The following is a 25,210-nucleotide window of genomic DNA, read 5'->3' as shown; positions in this document are numbered from 1 at the left end:
CAACAAGGAACCAGTTACCGTGTGTGGCCACGAGGAGGTGGGTACGAGTCTTGGCAATGGAGAGGCTATGTACTGGCAGAGGAACATGCACTAACCTGCACTAACCACATGTACTATATCTACTACAAAACTACAGCACTGACACATCACATGCCATGTCCTACTATGCACACACACACACACATCTCCCCTTACATCCCTATTTCAACAATGGCTATTCTCTCAGCCATCATTTTCTCTCTCGCTCTCTCTCACACACACACACACACACACACACACACACACACACACACACACACACACACACACACACACACACACACACACACACGCACAGACATGCACAAACATGTGCACACACACTCACACACACCTGTAATGTGTATGACTCTGACAAGGAGGATATAGGTCTATGTATCTGACTGTTTCCATGGTGAGAGTAATGGTGTGTTTAATATCCTTCATCACACTTTTTGATTCTCTACTTACTCCAGATCCTGTAGTTTACAGTTTGGATTCCTGAGTGGAGCAGAGATCCGCTTCACACCTGAGTCTCCTAGTTTGTTATTAGTCAGATGAAGCCATGTCAGGTGTGAGGGGTTTGATGTCAGAGCTGAAGCCAGAGCAGCACATCCCTCTTCTGTTATACTGCATGACCCAAGCCTACACAGAGAGAGAGCATAGTAATACAGAAAACACATAGGTACGCGCACGCACACACTCACACTCTCTCATTCTCTCTCTCTCTCTCTCTCTCTCTCTCTCTCTCTCACACACACACTCTGTTCCCCCACACACACACACATAATCTGTTCTCTCTCCCCCCCATGTAAATATATTTATAAACGTAATTTAATGGCATAAATTAGCAAGACATTCACTCAGGATTTATGCTTTCTAAGAGTCATTCACAGGTTTTCCAAAAGTGGTTTAAAAACAATATTAATGTCCTACACACAAATACCTATGGAAATAATATTGATTTTGTTTGGTATAAAGCCATGTGTACAGATTTTCAGCTTCAGAAGCAGTTCTAAAGCCCCAATTGCAATATATCGCAACTGTCTCAGCTGGCACTCGCATGTTGCGCTCACAGTGTTCTCCCTGTTGAAAGGAGACAAAATGTCATTTTCCAGTATCCACTCCACATTAGGTTTGAGACTTGTCGCCAATTGTGTTGTCATCAACAAAATAGACAAGGCAATCGCGTGCATTTTAGGGAACTTACTTTGCCATTGATCAGATCGACGACTTATATCATCGATTTTTGCACTGCAGACTGACTGGTCTCTTGTTTAGATAATCCAACTGCGTTCATGCAAATGTTGTTTGTTCAGTAGGCCCCTAGGCCTATCATTTTGATCTTGATCACATTTGATCAGGGTCAGTGAATGATTTCTTTCTTTGAGGAAAAAACTGAGCGACCTGTTGTCTTCTTCTTCTGTCTTTCTCCGTTTTATAGTGTCTGCGTCATTTATTACAACTTGTAGGCTATCTATTCCATCACCAGCACAAGTCAAATTATATCAGTGCATCAGCTCAGTGGCTGATTGCGCTATCACCGGCCGGTCAGTTTGACAGAACTGGACTGCACCATTTCACGAGCGGGGGGAGGACAATATAATGATATGATGAGGAACTCGAGAAAAAGTTATGGAAATCGATAAACCTAATCTAATTGATAATATTCAAAATTGAATCCTATAATGAACCAGAGAAGTCTAAAAAGAGCAATATTATTCAAATTATTTAATCAGCAACCTCTCTGGGCCTACTGTCAGTGGTTGGGCCCTTAGAAAGTGTATCACCTTTCCCCCCCTAGCGGCGCCTCTGCACACACACACGTTTTTTCCCGGAAATATCCCGGATTTTTCACATTATCAAAAAGCACCTTGCTTATCAAGCTACCTGCCAGAAGATGGTATGCCAGATATGACACCAAGAATTGAATTTCCTTGAAAATACGAGCTGTCACCCTCGAGCTCCGTAACGCTTGTGCGCCCACTCCTTTCCTCAGAAACCGTCTGTTCATGCAATGCATAAAACAGCCTCGGAACAGCGAATCATACGATTAACCTAATCACAACCTGTGCCAGCACGAAGCTTTGCAAGAACAGACAACTTGTGCGACAAAACAACAAGAAGAAACTCATTGCACTGTTTCTCCACGCTGTAAAGCGTGTGCTGAGGGATTTTAGACAGTACTGTCTTTGCACGGCACTGTTGTGAACGCACCGTCCGATCCGTCTCTGTCATCCTGTTGACTGTCAGAATTTGGCCTTTGGAAAATTTCCCGGATTTTGGCATAAAATATGAGAATTTTCCCGAATTTTGGGAGCTCAAAGTTGACAGATATGCCTTACAATGGTGTTTTTTGTCATCTCTCTGATTTCTGAGGATTACAATGGTGCGTTTTGTCTACTTCATCACACACTCTCTGTCTCTTTACTTACATCAGTGTCTGTAGTTTACAGTCTGAATTCCTGAGTAGAGCAGAGATCTGTTTCACACCAGAGTCTCCTAATTCATTATTATTCAGATTCAGCAGTATCAGGTGTGATGAGGGGTTTGATGTCAGAGCTGAACGCAGAGCAGAACAGCCCTCTTCTGTTATACTACAGGATCCAAGCCTGCAGGAAGAGACAGAGAAAGAGAACTGAGTAGTAAAGACATCACACATGTACAAGGCAGATCATAACAAATCACATCTGTTCTGAACTAACACCGCTTATAAGCACATCATAAATAAAAAAACAAAACACATTAAACCACCAACTTGAGTTTCTTGAGTCTGCAGTGTGTATCCTCTAGCAGAGCACAGAACTGTTTCACTCCTGAGTTTCCTGTTATCTTCCCACTTAGGTCCAGCTCGGTCAGGAGTAACGGGTTTCCACACAGAACTGAAGTCAGATACTCACAGGCTTTCTCTGATTCATCAGACAACCTACAAAACGGGGAGAGAGAACAACATAATTTATGTAGGACCTGCATTTAAATAGAAAACAAGCATTGAACTCACACTCGAATTTGCGTATATTATTGCTTACAGGGGTGATAGTGAAAAAAAAAAACCTGAGCCTGAACTTTTCCCCCTGCTCTAACGACGACAACAAGATACTGCATAGTGATGTAACGTAGGCCTATTTTGACACATTATTCAAGTCTGATAGTAAAAGAACCCTGAACCTGTAACACTTTCTGAGATAAGAATAACCGAATGGCTAATTATTATCAATATTTTTATTTTTGCAAACTCTGTGAAGCCTGAAATCAGGCATGGAGCCTGAATACTTTCAGCCCTGTGCTTAACTACTAAGAATTTAAAATGCTGTATTTTGGCAATGCACATTCAAATGACTGACTGAATTGAATGTAAATTGTTTCCTGCTACATCATGTCCCTTATTGTTACATGGTGTGATTTTATAAATGGTGTGATTTTTGATATAGGTTCTGGGACCTTCAGTAAGATTTAATCACACCTGAGGACACTTCAATAGTGAGCAGGTGTGAGTGTAAATCGCTTGTGTACAGTTAGTGTGTGTAGTGTTCATTTAGTATTATACAAACAAATACAGCATCATTTTCTATAGTCTGTTTGTTTGCTATCCATTGTTTCAAGAAGGAGGCCGCACCTTGCATAGTAGTGTTTTTATTGCACAGACGCATTTTGGCGTGTGCCTTCTTCAGTGTGCAACACTGTGTATGCAAGGTGCGGCCTCCTTCTTGAAACATTGAATTAGAAATTTGGGCCAGCACCCTCAGAGATTTAATAATTAAGAGTGACGCCTGCTCCAAGAAGAAAATTGCTATCCATTGTCACATCACACTGATTTCTCAAGCCAACTTCGCTCTCACCTGAGTTTGCATTTCTGATTGGTCAGTGCTGAAGTGAGGAGCTCCACTCCTAAGTCTCCAGGATCGTTTCCTCTCAGGTCCAGCTCCTCCAAGTGTGAGGGGTTTGATTTGAGAGCTGAGGCGAGAGCAGCATATCCTTCCCCTGTTATTCCACAGTCAGACAAGCTGGGAGAGAAGTTTAAACATGTCTCAATGCATGCACACATTTAGTATTTCTCTTGGTTGTGTTTGTGTGAGACAGCGAGCTCTGACACAATCTCTCTCTCACACACACACACACACACACACAGAAACACACACACACACACACACACACACACACACACACACACACACACACACACACACACACACATCCAAGACTTTCGGTGTACAGGACTGTAGAATTGAAGAAACAGATATTTCAGGAAAACATAGGGATGACATCCTTCTCAGAGATGTATGCTCTCCTGCTCTTCCACTTTTTCCTGTATGCAAAACTTTCAAATGATCCCACCTCCTCCCCTGACATCTCAGTTTTTATGCTTTTCAAGCTGACATAATCCTGATTAAACCTCTGCTCTCTGCCCTCTGCTTAATATTCACCTAGGACCAAGGCTAGCTGACTTACCAAATATGCCCTTACTATAAGGCAAGTACTTTCACATGCTAACTAGTGAATATAATTCAAAGGCAGATTATAACCAATGACATCTGTTCTAAACTAACCCTGCTTGGAAGTAGGCCTGGGCAAAAAAAATCGATGTGATTTTAAAATCGAGTTTGAACGTCAAATCGATTTGTTTTTTGAGAAATCGCATTATACGATTTTTAAAAAATAAATCCTCTGTCCCTATGCAGTTTATGTATCCAAGCGCACGGCGCACGCATTGCATTACGTTCGCCAAGACCTCCAGAGACGTAGGCCTACCTAGTGCATTCTCTGTGTCTCCTCCCCCATTACATGCACAAACAAACGTGGTGAGTGAAATAGTTAGAACAGAAATATAGTGAAACGGGTGAGGAATACGGGCTCTTGCTAAAAAAAGGTGACACTACCTCCTATCGTTTTGCCAATGATGAATACTAAACAATAGCCCTACCACTTTGTAAATTGTGGACGACAGTGTTGTCGTAACGTAAGCTGTAGCAGCAGGACTGCAATCTTGTTTCAATATTTGAAACGAAAACATCTCTTGGAGAAAATGCTAAAAAAAAACCTACTCTACCCCTACCACAAGAGTGGAGCAAGGTGGAAAGCAATCACGGATGCAATTAGCCTAGAACTACCTACTACGGATATGCTTCCAATTTATTCGGCGGAGAAGAGAGGTTTTCAACATATGCTTAAAGTTTTGGATGCACTTCTTCCTCGCCTGTATAACCTTAACCAACATATGTGAGTTAAAAGGAATCTCTCTCCCTCCTCTCTCGCTCACACACACCCAAGCACATGGAGCGCTCGGTCTCTCGCGCGCTCTCTCCCCCCCCTCTAAAGCCCTACTCGGACGGGACTAGTTTAATGAGGTGACTTGTGGTAAAGTAATAATAACCGCGTCTGAACGGGCCATGTCAGTAAAGATAGCGGCGATATCGGTAAACTTCTCAGAGAATTTTACCACCTGTGAAGCAGTCCGGAGTAATTACCCGCTGTAAAACTAGTTCTAATCCTGTGCGAATGCGAACCTATGATGTCTGATTAAATGCATGAAACGCGATATCTACTCAGGCTTGCAAACGTTACTGTCTTGAAGTAAACATTGTTTTAGGGTGTTGCTCCAAAATGTTTTTGCTGTGTTAATGCAGTAGTGTTGAGATGCATCGACATGTATTCAGACACATCACCATGGGCTCTGATGGGTTGGGAAACCAGCAGGCAATTGCTAAATTTGTTCATCTGGGACAAGAGCCTCCATACATCTGTAATATTATGCTTAAAAATCATTAATATATTGTGGGGATGGATGGCACGTGACGACAAATCTCAACAGTGCCTGAGGGTTTACCCCTCACATTTTCTGTGCACCCAGTGTCACACCTTGATAAAGTTTGTGTATTCCTAAAACCATTCAGGTGCTACAGAAAGCATAATACGTAATTATTGTAAAGAACAAAATTATTCCACTGGGATTTAAGCCTATTTTTGGTTTATTTTGGCTACTTAGGTTATTCAATTAATTAAATTATTCATTTAATTTTACTATATTTTCCCTGCCAACCTGCCACGGCCCCCAGGCGTCCCCAGCCCCCACTTTGAAAACCCCTGCTATAGGCTACACCAGGGCTATTCAATTGGAGGCCCGAGGGCCACATGCGGCCCAGATGCAGTCCACATGCGGCCCAGGCATGGCCCCCAACTGAAGCAGTATACATTTCAGTTTTGTTACTGCAGTACAACACATTATTTGCTTGTGAATCTTCTGCTTGTCTTATACATTCACATTCAATGTGGTTAAGTTTTAGGTTAGAGGAACATGTTTAAATTTGTTTGTGGACTACTGATTTTAAGTGTCATTTCAGTGGTCGTGATGTCTGAAAATGTGCGGCCCGACTGTAGTTCTTGGTTTCGAAATGTGGCCCAGATGAAATTCTAATTGAATAGCCCTGGGCTACCCCATGTCCATATAAACTGGTCTAGTCCAAGTAGGCTTCACTCACACACACCAGAGGCACCGCCACACAAACAGAGCCTCCTTCTCAATCTCTCTCTCTCTCTCTCTCTCTCTCTCTCTCTCTCTCTCTCTCTCTCTCTCTCTCAATTCAATTCAATTCAAAGAGCTTTATTGGCATGACGAATATGAATACACTCATGTTGCCAAAGCAGTCGTACAAATAATTGGAATCACAACAGAGAAAAGTAAAAGATATGGATATGTTTGAACATACAGTATATCCAACTAACATTTATACATGCATCCAACTAAGCTTAACATTTCTGAGGTTTGAGTAGAGTAATTGTCCAAGAGATGGTGACTAGCTGCAGTAATACTTATTCCGAAAGCGATTCTCTCAGGAGGTGGCATTGTGAGATGTACTGTACTTTGCCGCAAAAGGGGCCAGAGGCCCCTCTCCTGACAGAATGGCCAGCTTTCTGCCAGTCTCTAGGGTACCAAAACCTGGGTGGCAGGCTTCAAAATCGTTGAAAAAACTCTGCCTTATATTTTCATATATTTTACACTGAAGAAGGAAGTGCACCTCTGTTTCAACCTCCCCTGTCTGACAGTGACCACATATTTGGTCCTCTTTGGGAAGCCAGGTTTTCCTGTGTCTGCCTGTTTCCACTGCAAGAGTGTGGTCACTTGTGGTCACTTGTATGCCTGTATTTGGTCAGGATTTGCCTCTGCTTCGCATCTCTGACAGAGAGGAGATATTCTGCTAATTTATATTCACGATTTAGGGTCAAATAGAAATTCATTCCGCTTTGGCTGGTAGTTTGATTTTTCCAGTGTTCCAAATAGTTCTCTTTTTCGTGTTTGATGTATATTAGTTGTTGTTAATGGGTTAGTAAGCTTCAGTACCAGCTGGCATAAAGGACTCTTCTCTCTCTCTCACACACACACACACACACACACACACACACACACACACACACACACACACACACACACACACACACACACAACCACGTAGGGGCCTAGAGAGCTCCACAAGAGGTTTTTTTTTTTTTTTTTTTTGGGGGGGGTATGGTATTGAATCGAATCGTGAATCGTGAATCGAGTTTTTTAATGAAAAAAAATCTAGATTTTTTTTTTTTGAGGGTGAATCGCCCAGCCCTACTTGTAAGCACATCATAAATAAACTCAAAACACATTAAACCAACTTGAGTTTCTTGAGTCTGCAATGTGAATCCTCCAACAGAGCACAGAACCGCTTCACTCCTGAGTCTCCTGGTATCTTGCCACTTAGGTCCAGCTCTGTCAGGAGTAAGGGGTTTCCACTTACAACTACAGTCAGATACTCAAAGGCTTTCTCTGCCTCATCAGACAACAACCTACACAGAGGGAAGAGAACAAAAATAATTAATGTAGGATCCACATTTAACCCATTTTAGCCTAAGGCACCTGCAAAAAATGGCAACTGAATGCCCAAGCCCTTTTTGGGAAAAGGTGCCCTCTGCCTCTCAAAGTGATACTGTCCTCTATTTACCCTTCTCCTATACTTTCAACTGTTCTCTGAGTATGGCAGTGCAACTTTTACCTCCAAGCTAGCAGTAAACATTGTGTCCTATGAGACCAGCCGGCGGCTAACTCGGCCATACTCAGAGAACGGTTGACATATAGGAGAAGGGTAAAATCCTATTACTTAACTCAAGGGGAGGTGTAAAATAAGCTTATTTCCAAAAATGGGACAGTATCACTTTGAAACCTAGATATCTCAACCTCCGAAGCACATTAATTCAGCTGTTTAACAACACACAGAAGGACACTAAGAAGAACATCATCATAGGGGACTGGACTGCCTGAGATGCCAGAGCTGGCCCAGCCCGGGAAACCTCTTGGTGTGGGTGTGTGTGTGTGTGTGTGTGTGTGTGTGTGTGTGTGTGTGTGTGTGTGTGTGTGTGTGTGTGTGTGTGTGTGTGTGTGTGTGTGTGTGTGTGTGTGTGTGTGTGTGTGTGTGTGTGTGAGCGTGTGCGTGTGCGTGTGCTGTCCAATAACTGCACTAAGGAACTTTTGACCCTTGACCACTGGACATACTTGTTTTTCCTGCTTACCACAAGCAAAGACTGTGATCTGTCGGAGCTGGCCCAGTTACTGGGGAACCTCTTTGTGTGTGTGTGTGTGTGTGTGTGTGTGTGTGTGTGTGTGTGTGTGTGTGTGTGTGTGTGTGTGTGTGTGTGTGTGTGTGTGTGTGTGTGTGTGGTGTGTGTGTGTGCTTGCCTAAAACACTTACCTGTACTTTACTGTGACATTGTAAGAATGTTCAACCCCTATCATACTCTGTACACTGCCTACTTCTACATACTATACTCTACATCAACACTTGTTGTCTACCTTAACTGACAGAGTATGTTTTTTCTGCTTTGGTCTATCCCAACTCACAGAATGTCTTTTTGCACAATTACCTTTTTCTACATTTATCTCTATTATTTTATTTTATTTTCCCCACCCTGATGACTATTCCTGTGTTTATTTTTGTCTTGAAATGTCCATGTGGGCTTTTGTGTATTTGTGTATTTATGTAAGCTACTGGATACCTGAATTTCCCCCTGGGGATCAATAAAGTTACTCTACTCTACTCTACTCTAATACATGAAATAAGTTGCATTTAAAAGCTAGGACCCTCATCTTGCATTAGAATGGGTTCATACAGCTCTAACATACCCACATTTTTAATTTTAAAAAAACTTTAAAGGCCAACTTCCGATAAAACAGTTTTACTCGCTCCTTCTGAAAATCGGACGGTCACCCCAAGTTAAACTCACATGCAAGGCTTCATAGCGGTGCGTCACCTCGCCTGGCTGTGTTTCCCGGTGTTTCCCAATTGACATAAACAATGCAGAGAAACGAGCGAATCACGAAAGCCTTTCTGTGTTGCGTCACATCGAAAGAAGGTGTTGCCCACAAAGGTTTATGTCGACCCATTTTTCTAAAAACATGTTGAGTAATTTTTTTCTGCTTGTTTTCGAAAGAAGCAACGCCTGTTGGCCCGAAACCTATCTTAGCTTAGCTATTAGCTGGTTGCTCTTAGATACACACAGAGCACAAAGCCAGTTTACACAGCCTCTCCACTCCGGTCGTTCCATGCCTGCAGTTTGCCTAGGGGTCGCTGGTCGAAAGAGCACAGCCATGAATTAGGGGTGGTACGGTTCACAAAATTCACGGTTCGGTTCATATCGCGGTGTCAAGGTCACGGTTTTCGGTTCTCTGCGGTTCTTTTTTTTTAGTTCATGATAAATGGTGCACTGGCTAATAGAATCGGACTTATCACTAAATGTCCTACATATGGTTTGTATATATGGCTTATAATGTGAAAATGGCTAATGTTTTAATCAGAGAGACTGAATAAGATACTCCTAGTATCTCTGTTTTACATATTTTTCTGGGCAGCACATGAATTGCGGTTTGTGATGGATTGCACGGTTCGGTTCGGTATGCGTGTGAATTGTACGGTTTCGGTTTTCGGTGCGGTTTGTGCCATCCCTACCCTGAGTAGAGTCTGCACGCCTCCGTTGGTGCCCCTATAGTGCAGTACCACCCAGGGAAGTGGCGAGTCTAACCCATTACAATCTCTCTGCAGAGCAGGAGGAGGGAGCCAATCAGAGACCGATAATCACAAGAAACCCGGAACACCCTCTCGTTTGTCGACAAGCCACCTTGCTAGATTGCAGAAACGGCTTGAAACAAAGCAACCAGAACGTTTTTGTAAACAGGACCAACGCATAACACATTCAATAACAATGGGGAACACAGCAGTATTAATGAAATAACGATGAGAGGACATCTTTAAATCTCTGAATGCAGTGTATATTTTGCTCCAGAGGCCAAAGGTCAAACAACGTATACGCAGCACCCGTCTTAAATGGGTTTAATAGAAAACAAGCATTGAACACTGTTTGTGCGACAACCGTCATGGTATTACCTGCTACCTCCTTGTGTCTTCCAAGTGGCTACAGTGTGCGCTTCAGTATTAAACAAACAAATACAGCATCATTTTCTATGGTCTGTTTGCTATGCTATTCCCACATCACATCATCAACTTTTTAAGTTAACTTCGCTCTCACCTGAGTTTGCATTTCTGATTGGTCATTGCTGAAGTGAGGAGCTCCACACCAAAATCTCCAGGATCATTTCCTCTCAAGTCCAGCTCCTCCAGGTGTGAGGGGTTTGATTTGAGAGCTGAGGCCAGAGTTGCATAACCTTCTCCTGTAATACCACAGCCAGACAAGCTGGAGAGATAAGAGGTTATTGTGGTTTAATATTATACTTTCTTGATACATTTGGCACATCTCAGTGCACACACACATTTAGCCTTTCTTCTGTGTGTGTGTGTGTGTGTGTGTGTGTGTGTGTGTGTGTGTGTGTGTGTGTGTGTGTGTGTGTGTGTGTGTGTGTGTGTGTGTCTTGCGAAAATCGGCCATGGTAAACCATTTTTTGGAGTATGGTTTGGCACGTTTTTTTTTGTTTGACTATGGTTTCACTATAAATATTAACCATGGTTTTACTCTGAAAACTAACCATGGTTTTACCACGGTTTATGATTATTCATTAAAGTACACTTAGCTGCTGTTTTTTTTTTTTATCCAACGTGCCTTGCTCAAGGGCACTTCAGTCATGGATGGAGGTGTAGGGAGAGGTAATGGTGGGATTCAAACCTGCAACTCTGTGATCTTCAGTCCAACTCCCCAAAGGTTACACCACGGCTGCCATTTTCATGTTTTTTTTTTGGTGACCATGAAAGCCACAATTAACCATGTTTTTTTAAGCACGTTTGTAACTATGGTTAAACCATAGACACAAACCATGCTGAAAAAATCATGAAAACCATGATCCATGGTTATATTAGTCAAGAATCACGATTTTCATGGTTACTCACAAAAAAACATGGATAAGCCAATACTATGGTCTGTTCAGAGTACTTGGACAAACCATGTACTACAGTAAAACCAATGTTTGTAAGGGGTGTGTGTATGTGTGATAATTATGCTGCCCAAGTCCTCTAGTCATGTATATGATATGCTTAACTCATTGGACTGAAGCAAGCTGTACAACAAATATGTCCTTACTGTATGCCAAGCACTCTTACATGCTAACTAGTGAATATAATATAAAGGCAGATTATAACAAGTCACATCTGCTATAACTTAACACAAATATACTTTACTGCCCTTTATCGTATCTTAAACACAAAACACATTAAACCACCAACTTGAGTTTCTTTAGTCTGCAATGTGAATCCTCTAGCAGAGCACAGAACCTCTTCACTCCTGAGTCTCCTGGTATCTTGCCACTCAGGTCCAGTTCTGTCAGGAGTAAGGGGTTTCCCCTTACAACTGAAGACAGATAATCACAGGCTTTCTCTGCTTCATCAGACAACAACCTATAAAGAGGGGAGAGACAACAACATAATTTATGAAGGAGCCATATTTCAATAGAAAACAAGCACTGAACATTGTTTTTGACATACAACTTCATGGTTCACAGTTCTCTACCCATTCACTGTTTTGCAACCATTGTCACCTCACACTGACTTCTCAAGCCAACTTCGCTCTCACCTGAGTTTGCATTTCTGATTGGCCAGTGCTGAAGTGAGGAGCTCCACACCAAAATCTCCAGGATCATTTCCTCTCAGGTCCAGCTCCTCCAGGTGTGAGGGGTTTGATTTGAGAGCTGAGGCTAGAGCAGCATATCCTTCTCCTGTTACACCACAGCCAGACAAGCTGGAGACAGAAGAGGATGTTGCTGTTTAATATTATTCTTACTTGAAACATTTGCCATGTCTCAGAGTACATATTTGCCACACACACACACACACACACACACACACACACACACACACACACACACACACACACAACGTCCTCTGTACAGGACTGTGAAGTTGAAGAAACAGATATTTCAGGGAAACATAAAAAGGAATGTCCTTCTCATTCCCTCTTGCTCTTCCACGTGTCATGCATGCAAACCTTTCAAATGATTCCACCTCCTCCCCTTCCATTTCACTAGTTTTAATCTTTTTAAGATGATATCACCCTGCTTAAATCTCTGCTCTCTGCCTTCTGCTTATATTAGCTTAAGACAAAGGCTAGCTGCCATGCCAAATATGTCCTTACTGTACAGTAGGCCTATGCCAAGTACTCTTACCACTGCTTGTAACACATCATAAACTAGAAAATTGCTCTGAGACCACACCTCCGCCAAAGGCAGGTCAGAATATGATTGCGATTATATGGCCTATATCAACATACTCCTGCTTTCAAAATGTTAAAATGACACATTCATGGCAGTTCAGTCATTTGCAAACTGTAATAATAAGAGTACAGTTTTGAAGGGATTAAGGTTCTTCTGCCTTTCATCATTCAGTGAAAAGATGCATTTTAGTAAAATTCAGTTAGGGACAAGAATGTTGATAAGCTGCAATTGGGCTAAAAGTGATCTATTAACCAATTAATTAACATGATGATAATCCCATAATCTGTCCTCCACTATCGAAACATATAATGGTATTTAAATTGAGTTATTAACAGTACACCAATGTAATTGTGCATATGTTTCTATCCACCACCAACAGAGGGCAGGGCCAGTCCGTGCAAGTATCAGTCAATGTTGTCAATACAGTCTGCGAGGATTGTGAAGTTTCAATTATTGTAAAATTAATATTAAATGTCAGTTATTGCGATGACCTACATGGTTATGTACCAATCATTGATCTACTATCAACTCTGATGTCTGGCTGGGTGTTAGAAAGAACACTATTTTGCTCAGGTAAAACTTTACCAGAGACATTGTATTTACGGTGATCATCTGTCCGGACTTCGGCCCCTCAGATATCCAACCTACCGTCCTCGCGCCGTACCCATGGCTTCAACTCGCTGACTCCCCGCCTCCGTAAAGAAAACAATCAAGTCTGAATTCTAAACAGTAGACTGGAATCAGATGCAGCACTGCCTTCAGACTGAGACTAACTCAGTTGCTAAGAACAGTTTCAGTCAGAGACGGTAGAGGTAACAAAAGAGAATCCTTCCGTTGTAGTGCATCATTTTATGGATTTTTTTTTTTACATTTATTGAATAGTCATGCATGTGTATACAATTTATTTGCTTTAGTTTACTCAAAGTTAAGGTCAGGAGTGTGTTTATATCAGCTGTGTTTTAAAACAAGAGGCGACCTGCTTCTGTCAGCAATCTTTCCTGCAGACGCTTGGGTAACTATAGCAACAACACAAGCTCAGAAAACAGATAGAGCGCCCGTGCAGAAAAAGTCGTTCTTTTCCCTGGTTGCAAAGTTTTGAGGGCCCTCGGCGGGAATGCATTTAGTGGACAAACTTACTTGCACTATGCGTTTCCAGTTCAGGGAAAAAATAGGAGACAGACTGTAGTAGACAATAGCAACATAATTTAACGTTCATAAAGTCAAGTAATGTGCTTCACATAGAGGACCGTAACAACACAAATAGCATATTTCTCCAACATTAGGCTCCTGTTCAAAGTCTGGAATAAAATGGCGGCTGCAGATATCGGAAACACGACCAACGGTTAGTGTAGTTTGTGTCATCTCGAGGCCATAAGCACAAGGCGAGGACGGAAGGAAAGACAAACAGAGGGACACACCGACGTCGTAAACAGGTCGTAAAAAGGGACCGATGGCCACCCTAATTGTATTGGGTTAGACAGAAATCTCAAACTTTGACATAATGTTAGCATAATTTGCTAGCTAGCACACTAACATTTGGTCCAAACTGAAATTAATTTTGTCAAAACCCAATGAGTAACACCTTAGCTTGTTAGGCTTGCCATACTCACAAATATATGATGAACGTAGCCAATTGTGCTAACTAATAACCAACAATCCCAATTAGGGATGCAAATTATCGATTAATTCATTAATCATTAGTTGATAGCCTTATCGATCGACTTACGATTAATTGATAATCCTTCCCCCCCCCCCCCCCCCCCCCCCCCCCCCCCCCCCCCCCGAGATCTCAATGTTTCTCGAAAAAAAAAACTATTACATCTAAAACATTTAATACATTTTTTTTGATAAAATACTACATTTAAATTCACTTCTATTTCAATTCTTTAATCCAAAATTGTTTTAAATATTCCCACTATTCACACCCCTCTTCACACACTCTCTTCACATGCCCATTTCACCTGGGTCTCTTACAGGTTGAATTGTCGATTAATGTTTTTTAATCAATTAACACATTGATCGATTAAAGTCGATTAATCGATTAATCGTTTGTATCCCTAATCCCAATGAGAGGATATAGTGGTTGGTCTTGACGCTGTTGGCAGAGGAGGTATTTCCTTCCCCATATTCCTCATTGAATATCACTATTCACAATTGTTAATCACTGTTCGCCGTTGTTAAACAGTCCATGAGTATAATTATGCATGCTGTCTGGTCACTGTCCATCTCGCAAACAACTTGGGGTTACCTTTAACCCTCTGAGATCCGAGTGCCCTTCAGAGGGCAATGTGTCTCTAAAAACAAATCTGTAACTCTGTGAGTTTTTGTCATTGAAACATATAAGTCACACCATTAGAAACCTCAGACCTTCCAGGTCCCAGATATATATATATATATGAAATGAAAATACTTGAAAATGTTAGGGTGGTGCAAGCAGCCTAAAAGCCTCTGAAAAGCCTTAGACCTCAGAGGGTTAAATGTAGTGAAGGGGATGTGATGAATTTGACCAGCGTTGTGAACTTACAGAGTCACAAATTGCATATTTTGGCAATGGTAATTAATTCGACAGCATTGTGAACCTAAAAGATCTGCGGGGGTGGGTCACTGTCCCTCTCCCAACAACATTGTGAAATTACACAATCACAAATTCCATATTTTTGGCAGCGGTTATTAATTTGACAGGATGTATCTTAGGCTGCCTGTTGATGGTCAACTTTTTTTTAGGTGAAATATACTTGGTGGAGAGTTGACTACAAAGGAGACAGTCCCTGACATAGTGCACAGTGACTTGCACAAACTGTCAGTGTTCCACACAAGAAGCCTGAGAAGAATATGTCGGATTTTCTGGCCCAATAAGATATCCAATAAAGAGCTACTTAATAGGTGCCAACAAGACAGCTTGGAGACCATAGTAGTAAAGCGTCGCTGGAACTGGATAGGACATGTTTTGAGGAGAGAGCAAGACAGCATCCCAAGAGTAGCCCTACGATGGACACCTGAAGGAAGTAGAAGGAGAGGAAAGACCTAAGAACACCTGGAGGCGCACAGTTGAGGAAGAAATTAAATCTAGGAGCCTCACATGTATCCAGAAAAAAACACAGAACAGGCCAGAGTGGAGAACCTTTGTTGCCGCCCTACTTGCCCGGAGGCAAAATGGGCAGCAAGTAAATAAGTAAGCACTGACATAGGCCAATTTTCCGGTGCTCAGTGCTCACCGCGTGCACCTTTTAGCAGGCTGTGAAATAGCAGCGAACAAACAACCTGCAGGGAACGGACAAAGAAATGATCTCACACACACACACACAACACTAACACACACACAAACCCGGGCGATCACATAAGCTCCTTGGTGGAGGTGATAAACACTAAACACATTAAACCACCAACTTGAGTTTCTTGAGTCTGCAATGTGAATCCTCCAAAAGAGCACAGAACCGCTTCACTTCTGAGTCTCCTGGTATCTTGCCACTCAGGTCCAGCTCGGTCAGGAGTAAGGGGTTATCCCTTACAACTAAAGACAGATACTCACAGGCTCTCTCTGCTTCACCAGACAATAACCTATACGACAGGGAGAGATAATTTATGTATGAGCCACATTTAAACAGAAAACAAGCATTTCACAATGTTTGTGTGACCAGCAACGTTATGGTATTGCCTGCTCCCTCCATGTGTCATCAGTGGCTACAGTCTGCACTACAGTATTATACAATCAAATACAGCATCCATTTCCTTTGAAGAAGGGAGCAGTGTAATCTTGTTTTGGGCTGTGGGACAACTCGCCTACACACACACACACACACACACACACACACACACAAGTGAACTGTTGGCCTCGACCTCTGTATGCAGAGGCGGTATGCAGACGTGTGACCTCGGAAATGACTGAAATTTGGTAAGTTGGACAGGAAATCTAACCATCATGCAACATTTTCATCCAGAATTAATTGCTGGCTGCATGAGGATGTAGTAGTTGCAGAAAAAAGAATGGGGCACCTAAGTCTCCACCCCTTCCGGGCGGCTCGTCGGGGCTGGGAAAGCCAAAACTTTTGACTGCGTTGTATGGATTGATCAAAGCTATTTTCCAATCCACCTCGCATTCCCCCCGTCGATCACACATATGCTGTACCTCAGAATTAATGATGACAAATGGTGTGCTTGTTGACTTCACTTGGCAAGTGATTTTTGAGTTGTGTGCGTGCAAAAATATGTAATTATTTGGACTACACAACAGAAGTCGCATGTCCGACGTGCAGCCACTTAAGCCGCGGAGCAGCAGTAGGGTTGGCTGTGCCTCGGTTCAAGTCAAATTTGCGAGGCGCACGTTGTAGTCTCTAACACAGTTTTGTGCAAAAGCTAAAATAACCTTTCTTGCGTGCCGAAAATTAGTGGTCTTACGACGGAAATCCAAACCTTAAAAATACACTACCATCACACGTGAAATACAGAGCACATGCCAAACGGGATGAGGATTTAGCTTGACTCGCTACATTCAGGACCATTCAAAATTTTGACAGCTTCAGCCCCACAGCTCGAAAGTAGAAAGGCGTGACTTAGGTGCCCCATAGGCCTACTGACTCTAGCCAACTTCACTCTCACCTGAGTTTGCATTTCTGATTGGTCAGTGCTGAAGTGAGGAGCTCCACCCCAAAATCTCCAGGATCATTTCCTCTCAGGTCCAGCTCCTCCAGGTGTGAGGGGTTTGATTTGAGAGCTGAGGCCAGAGTAGCATATCCTTCTCCTGTTATACCACAGCCAGACAAGCTGGAGAGAGAAGAGGTTATTGCGGTTTAATATTATACTTACCTGATACATTTGGCATATCTCAGTGCACAAATTTAGCATTTCTCTTGGGGTTTTTTTGTGTGTGTGTGATGGTTATGCTGTCAAAGTCGTCTATAGATAACGGCTGATGAGGTGACTGGTTCCACAAAGTGAATGGCGAGGTGGCAGCTCAGAACTCTGGCGACTTACGCATGGAGACAGAGTTGCATACGCCGTTATTCTGCTTATCTGCTGTTAGGGTAGGATACTTTTAACCTATTAACTCATTGAGTGCCAGCCATTTTCAAATTCAGACCGGGGGATTGCCAGGCTTTTTTCAACGTTTGAGTGATTTTTCAAGAGCCATAAAAAAATGAGTTCTTTGTCCATGTGAGCAACAAACATACCAGTTCAACGTCTTAGGCCCCACCCCCCATAGAAAAACGCAATTGACTTGATATCAAGTCTTTGGCACTGTGCCATGCATTCTGAAAAGACTCGTTTTCAAGTCCATGACACTCAACGAGCTACTGTCTGTAAAGTTGCAGGAACCATGCCAACTGCTCCAGAATCTTGTGAGCAAGATAGACATGCAGCTAAGCGAGCGTGAAACTTAGCTGTGTCTAGAATCTTTGTTTGGAATGCCGACGTTGTGATTATTTAATTTTCCATAGATCATGTGCATGGTTCCTACAGCGTAATCCCTTAGATACTGTCAGCATTCCAAACAAAGATCCTACGCGCGCCTAACTAACACTCACGCATTACGCTTCACCGGTTAATCAGAATTAATGGTCACCCCATCAATCAGAAAATAAATTTTCGTTGCGAAGGCAGATATTCATGTATATGATAAGCTTAACTTATCATTGGACCGAAGCAAGCTGTACAACAACTACTATGTCCTTACTTGTGCATATGAGGAAAGTGACAAAAAGCTGATTTGACCTGACTTGACTAACTAGGGAATATGATATAAAGGCAGATAATAACTAGTGACATTTGCTATAATTTAACACAATCCTACTTCACTGTCCATTATCATGTCTTAAAGTCAAAACACATTAAACCACCAACTTGAGTTTCTTGAGTCTGCAATGTAAATCCTTCAGCAGAGCACAGAGCTGCTTCACTCCTGAGTCTCCTGGTATCTTGCCACTTAGGTCCAGCTCTGTCAGGAGTAAGGGGTTTCTTCCCATAACTGAAGTCAGATACTCACAGGCTCTCTCTGCTTCATCAGACAACAACCTACAAAATGGGGAGACAGGACAACATTATTGTGTGTGTGTGTGTGTGTGTGTGTGTGTGTGTGTGTGTGTGTGTGTGTGTGTGTGTGTGTGTGTGTGTGTGTGTGTGTGTGTGTGTGTGTGTGTGTGTGTGGATTTCTCAATGCAAGGCACAAATTGAGTTCAGGTATGTGCTCAGACTTAGCCATCAGCATGATGTTTTAACACCATTTAAGCTATTCTACACTGGATTACACCTTTAACACACCAAATCTGGGACAAATCCATCCAACTGGTCAGAAGTTATGAGCAAAAAAAAAAATTCTGCCATCTTGAAAGTGTTGGCCTCCAAAATCCAATCAGCCCATGGACCTACCCTAAGGCATAAACACACCGAATCTGTGACAAATCCATCCACCCAGACAGAAGTTATTGGCCAAACAAAATGTTGCCATCTTGAGTTCAGCCATCTTGAAAGTGCTGGCCTCCAACATCTTATCCGTTAATGGACCATTAACCCTTTTACACCGAATGCATCGGGGCCGATGCATCTGCGCAAGCGCTGTTCAGATTACCGTAATTACAAAAATATTCGGTCAATCAGAAAAATTTAAACTGTTTCTGAAAGCAGAGACATTGCGCTTTACAGCCAATATGGTGTAATTACGGTAAATCCCCTCTGAGGCATCTCAGTAAAGTGCGTAAATAGGAGTTTGTTTGTTTGAGAATTCTGAGGAGACTAGCGAAAGTTGTGTGGATTAGGAACATTCTATCTTATTCTAGCTTGACGAAAAATGGCTTCATTTCGCCCGACAAGGGAAAGGAGGACCCCCCTGAGGTTTCGAGATGCTTTTGAAGACCTAGAGGAGGAGCATTTGTCATCTGACGAAGAGAGGTAACGCCTACCGAGTCAAATGTCAAAATATTTCTGAATGAATGAAGCACAGACCTGTGAAGATCTCGCTTGCTAGCTTTTAGACAACACTGTTGTAAACGATATTGAATGTGTCAATCAGCGCTTGTAATAGTCACCAAGTGTTTTAGAGCAGTGCGTTTAGTACTCCGTATACTGTGTTGTACTTTGTGAACATATTTGAACTCTATATCCGGCCGTAAAATGTACAGAAGCACACACGGAGACCTAGGCAAACAAAACAAGACGTTAGCTATCACTGCGTTCGACAAAAAGTCAAAAGTTTCCCGCGGCTTCCCTCAGTAACTTTCGTGTAGCCCATCAATCTTATTCTGTAATTTATGTGTGTTTTGGGTAGCCACACAAGATTATGGCACATCTTATAACAGTACTGGGCAACGGTCAAAAACACAGGTCTGCCAAATATAGACTACATCGTATCCTACAATGTGTGTCACGGAGGTAAACATGGCAAGAGTTTGTGCTGCGTTTGGCAACTTGTGTAGCGTCACCACACAGATTTGTTTGTATGTTCAGGTCGATTTATTTTGGACCTTTCACATAGCATAATACTGTACTGTACATCGTACTGGTACTCCACAGCTGTGAATAGTACATCATCCAAAAGTAAAATTGCCCATTTTACCACAGTACTGTCAGTACAGTCTTCTGTCAGTACAACAGTAGCTTACTGACAAAAGTTACTGTATCAACTTTCACTATGATAAGACTGAAATGAATAGAACCAGTAAGCTTGTAACTATAGGCTATGTGTGTGTAGAGACTGTATGTTTTCAATATAATATCAAATAAATATAATATAAACTATATAAATATATATATTTAGCATATATAAAATATTATCACATTATTGTTTGAGTATGTATATTTTTTGACAGTGCCATGAACTGACAAACATAAATGTTCTTTTTATTCAAGTGTCCTGTGTCATGGGTATGGTGGTGGAGGTGAAGATGGAGGACGAAGAGGAAGAGGTCAGGAGAGAGGGAGAGCGAGAGGGAGAGGTGAAGATGGAGGGCGCCGAGGGAGAGGTGAAGATGGAGGTGAGGATGGAGGACGAAGAGGAAGAGGGAGAGGTGAAGATGGAGGACGCAGAGGGAGAGGTGAAGATGGAGGTGAGGATGGAGGACGAAGAGGAAGAGGGAGAGGTGAAGATGGAGGTGAGGATGGAGGACGAAGAGGGAGAGGTGAAGAAGAGGGTGAAGATGGAGGACGTAGAGCCCTGTTACTCAATGCGCGGCTCGCAAGCCCCAGGCGGCTTGCAAGGCCTGACTTGAAGGCTCGCCTCGCAAGGTTATAGAAAAACTATTATAGCCCAACATAATCAACAGACCTGCATTTAAAATCTGCCATGCCTACATAGGCTACATATACAATGAACACGCATCACAGTCATCTGCATCACGCCAAGTAGGAGAGGCTATGGACACGTCTACATCAAGATCTCTTTTTTTTCCACCTGCCTGACCCGGCACCCCATGCGTCGTTGTTTATTTAGCCTACTGACAAATTTGACTCGGGCGCACGCAGCAAGCCAGATTTCCCCTCCGAAGTGACCAGCGAAAATCAATCACAGATCTTATTTGAAAATGCACTGGCTGTCATTTTTATGGACTTTTGTTCACATTTTCATTGGTGGCTTAGTTTTGCATTGTTTTAAAAATAGACGGCTTTACATTCTAAATGACTGGGGGTCGTCTATCAGCAGGAGACCAATAAATTATCTTGTCCACATCAAACGAGTAATTCCATCATACATTGTGAATGATGCGTGCACGCGCCTGGTGTAACTCTCTCGCGCAGATTGCATTGTTGGTGACCACATCGCAAATCGCTGTTCATTTTCGCGCCTGGTGTAACTCTCTCGCGCAGATTGCTTGGTGACCATCTCCCAAATCGCTGTTCATTTTCAGTTTAACCTGGCGCTGTCAAACGGGCAATGAAGGCAAGCAGAGCGCGAATAAAGCACGTGGAGTTGGAATGCTCACGTTGGAATGCTGCAAGTTGGAAACTTAAACTTTCTCTCTATCTCGCTTTCTCTCTCTCTCTCTCCGCACGGCATTGATTGACAGCTGACTGATATAACTCAGTGCTGTCGGCGACGTCGCATTTTTATAAATAATAAATAAATATAAATAATAAGTTAACAAGACCATCAGGCAACCATCCTTCACAAGCTCAATAACTCTTGAGCCAATCTGTTAATTCCGTCCTCGTTACATTGTGAATGACGATCCGGAGGTCTATCCATCAGCCATCAAAAATATGCTGGCTGACAGCACCAGAGAGAGAGAGAGAAACAACAAAAACTGGACTCGTCCCTCTGTTTTTGTGTTGGTTTTGACTCAGGTGGCATGTATTGGCCATCTGTCAGCGCCAGGTTAAACTGAACTGCCCTATTGCTCTTTGATGTAAAAGTGCCCTTCAGTAGAGGTGTCTTTTAGTGCTTAAAAGTGAAAAGTGAGCTAGGAGGCCTAACAGCAATTGCTGACATAGGGTAATTAATTAATAATTCAATAATTTAATCATAGGCCTACTAATAATTTAATAATTAATACTACTACTAATAATAATCATTTGCATAAATAATACTACAACCATGTATAATGAGGCCAACACTATCGTGATGTCAAAAAAAAAGAGAAAGGCCCTGAAGGGGGGTGGGGTATGGTGGTTGCACTCCATGCGGCTCTCCTCCTGATTTTTTTCTCCTAATATGGCTCTTGAGGAAAAAACAGTGAGTATCACTGACTTAGAGGAAGAGATCGGAGCCGCTCGCCACTCCAAAGATGGAGGAAAGTGGACGAGTCTGATGACGGTGTCCCTCCCCCACTCCGATTCAACCCAAGGCGCACTCCAGGTGTCCAGCCTCCAATACACCTGGGGATCCCCTCTCCGGGTGATTTTTTTTCTTTTTTTTATGATTTGCCAGTCCTGAGGCTCCTCTGCGAATACACCAACAAAAACGCAGAGCAAAACCAGCAGGCCGGGAAGAAGTTTGTCTGGAATAAGATCCATCCAGCGGAAATGAAGCACTTCCTTGGCCTGCTGGTTTACATGTCAGTGTTGGAGCTCCCCAAAATTAGTGACTACTGGCGCCAGGCAACCATTTTTCGTGTCCCCTTCCCGGCCAACGTCATGGCCCGCCACCGTTTTTTTCCAACATCCACATGAGTGACCCTGAAAAAGCAGCTGAAGAGGAGAGGAAGAGGGAGACGGAGCAGTACGACCATCTACATAAGGTTAGACCCCTGATGGACTTGGTCAAGACCCAATGTAAAGCCATCTATCACCCGAGGCAGCACATTGCGGTGGACGAAAGGATGGTGGCGACCAAGGCAAGAATTAATTTGAAACAATATATGAAGAACAAGCCAACTAAATGGGGTCTAAAGTTCTTCGTTCTAGCCGACACCAATGGTTACACTGTGGACTTTATGTTGTATTCGGGCAAGAGTAGGATGGCGACGGGAAAGGGGCTGTCTTTTGACGCTGTCAACATGTTGGTGGACAAAAACTACTTGGGAAGTGGATACATTGTCTATACAGACAATTTTTGCACAAGCCCCCTGCTGTACCTGTGTGGAACTTACAGGTAATGTACAGCTGATCAATGATTCTAGTGAAGTCTATCATATATTTTGCTTCAGTGTATGCTAGGGCTATACAATGACTATGTTCTTCTTCTTCTTCTTTTTATAATACAGGCAGGGAAGAGTAGGTGTCCCCACCACGCAGGAGAATGCACTGACGAACCGGTCCCCAAGAGGCAGCATCAGGTGGCTCAGGGACGGGGGTCTCCTCTTTGTGAAGTGGATGGACACAAGAGAGGTCTCCCTTTGCTCCACCATCCACCCAGTCTACAATGGGGAAACTGTGCAGCGCTGGCAGAAAACAGGTATTTGTCTTGCTATGGCTGTTTACTAATGCATACTAACCTAAATACCACACTAACCTTTACACTAACATGTACTTGATTGAATATTTGCTCAAAAACAATACTAACCTGCACATTTACCTAAAAACAGTATTTGCCTGAACACTTGGCTAAATACAATATCCATTATGAAGTTCAATACTTACTGCACCTGAAGCCTGCATTCCTACTTATTTACCAACTAACTAACTAACTTAGTAACACACTAACTTACAAACCAACTATAGGTGATGAGCATCATCGCATCACCATTCCCCGCCCGACCGCAGTTGGGGAGTACAACAAGTATATGGGAGGAGTCGACACGTCGGACCAGATGATCGGGACCAACTCCGTCCATCGTAAGACCCGAAGATGGCCCATGACGGTCTTCCAGCATCTGCTCGACGTTGCCGTCACCAACTCCTACATCCTACACAAGAGCCAGTCCAACAACATGCAGGCGAGGCTGCTGACTAGGCAGCAGTTTCAGGAGGAACTGGCGGCACACCTCCTTGGGGTCACCTTGAAAACAGGCCAGCCCAATCCCCCACCTCCACCCACCCGCCAGCACCTGCCTGTTCCCTGCAGCAGCGGGCAGACCAAGGACCAGAGAGCCAGCATGGGGAGGCGCCGCTGCAAGCTTTATCTGCCGATTACCGATCATTGCCGATCACAAAAATGATTTCCTATTTNTTTAATAGCCTATTAATTATCCTTATTGAATACCATTTATGCCCATAAACCAATCAATCTTAATTTACACATGTCTATTATTAGGCTATTATTATTATTATTATTAGTATTATTATTATTATTATTATCTTTCAGACTAGTGTTGGTAATACAGTCTACAGTATTAATCAATGTATAAGTTATTGCATAGAATAACTAAACTATTTAAGATTGAATTGAAACTGAAACATTACATCAAATAGTCTTCCACATATGAGAAAAAAACAACCTGTCGCTTTAAATGAGCAGCCTCGTGAGGAGAGCCCCTCCCCTCTCTGTCACCGTCCACAGTTGCAGTGCTCCACCACTACGTTCTGAATCTCTCTCTCAAGTTTTAACCACATCTGTCGCCGTTTGGTGTTTCAGCGACTATCAAACTAATCGACTGACTGCCAATTACAACTTTGAAAACAATAATTGACATGTTTGTGCTGACAACGTGAAGTTGTCGCGTGCTGACCAAGGCAACTACACAGGTTATAACGTAACATGGCTCACTGGCGAGTACTCAATCGCAAATTACATTGTCAGGTAAACGGCGCATGGATCGGAAAATCAGATCATTGTTGATGCAGATATGGTTATGAATGGTGGAAATGAAGGGGGGAATGGCGAAAAGTTATAGACAAGCAAAGATGCCTAGCCTAGCGAGCCAGACCCGTACAGCAAAAAGCTGTACCAGGGTCTAGGTGAGCTGGGCAGCAGTGTGGGCGGGATAAACGGTTGCTTCAGCACTCAACGCCACGCAATTGGATGGCAAACAACCAATCCCCACACACTTCTGTGTAACGTCACAGCTGTCTTGAGAAGCGGCAACTCCAAGCCGTCGTAGCAGTGAATGCGTGTGATCACCACAGCCACAAACAAGTTTCCTAATAAATCGTGTTTTCACTTACATAGTTCAAAAATGCCTCGTTTTCAACCACACGGCCCTTCTTGATCACCCAGCGAAA

At 42.8% G+C, this 25,210-nt stretch overlaps 1 pseudogene; it reads right to left on the bottom strand.

The window, feature by feature from the left end:
- LOC134466133 (NACHT, LRR and PYD domains-containing protein 12-like) overlaps window positions 1–25,210 on the bottom strand; it is a 53,148-nt pseudogene that overhangs the window by 11,640 nt on the left and 16,298 nt on the right.

This window comes from Engraulis encrasicolus, chromosome 16 (assembly GCF_034702125.1).
Source record: "Engraulis encrasicolus isolate BLACKSEA-1 chromosome 16, IST_EnEncr_1.0, whole genome shotgun sequence".
NCBI lineage: Eukaryota > Metazoa > Chordata > Actinopteri > Clupeiformes > Engraulidae > Engraulis > Engraulis encrasicolus.
Note: the sequence above shows the minus strand (reverse complement) of the source record. Positions and strands in the feature narration are given on the sequence as shown.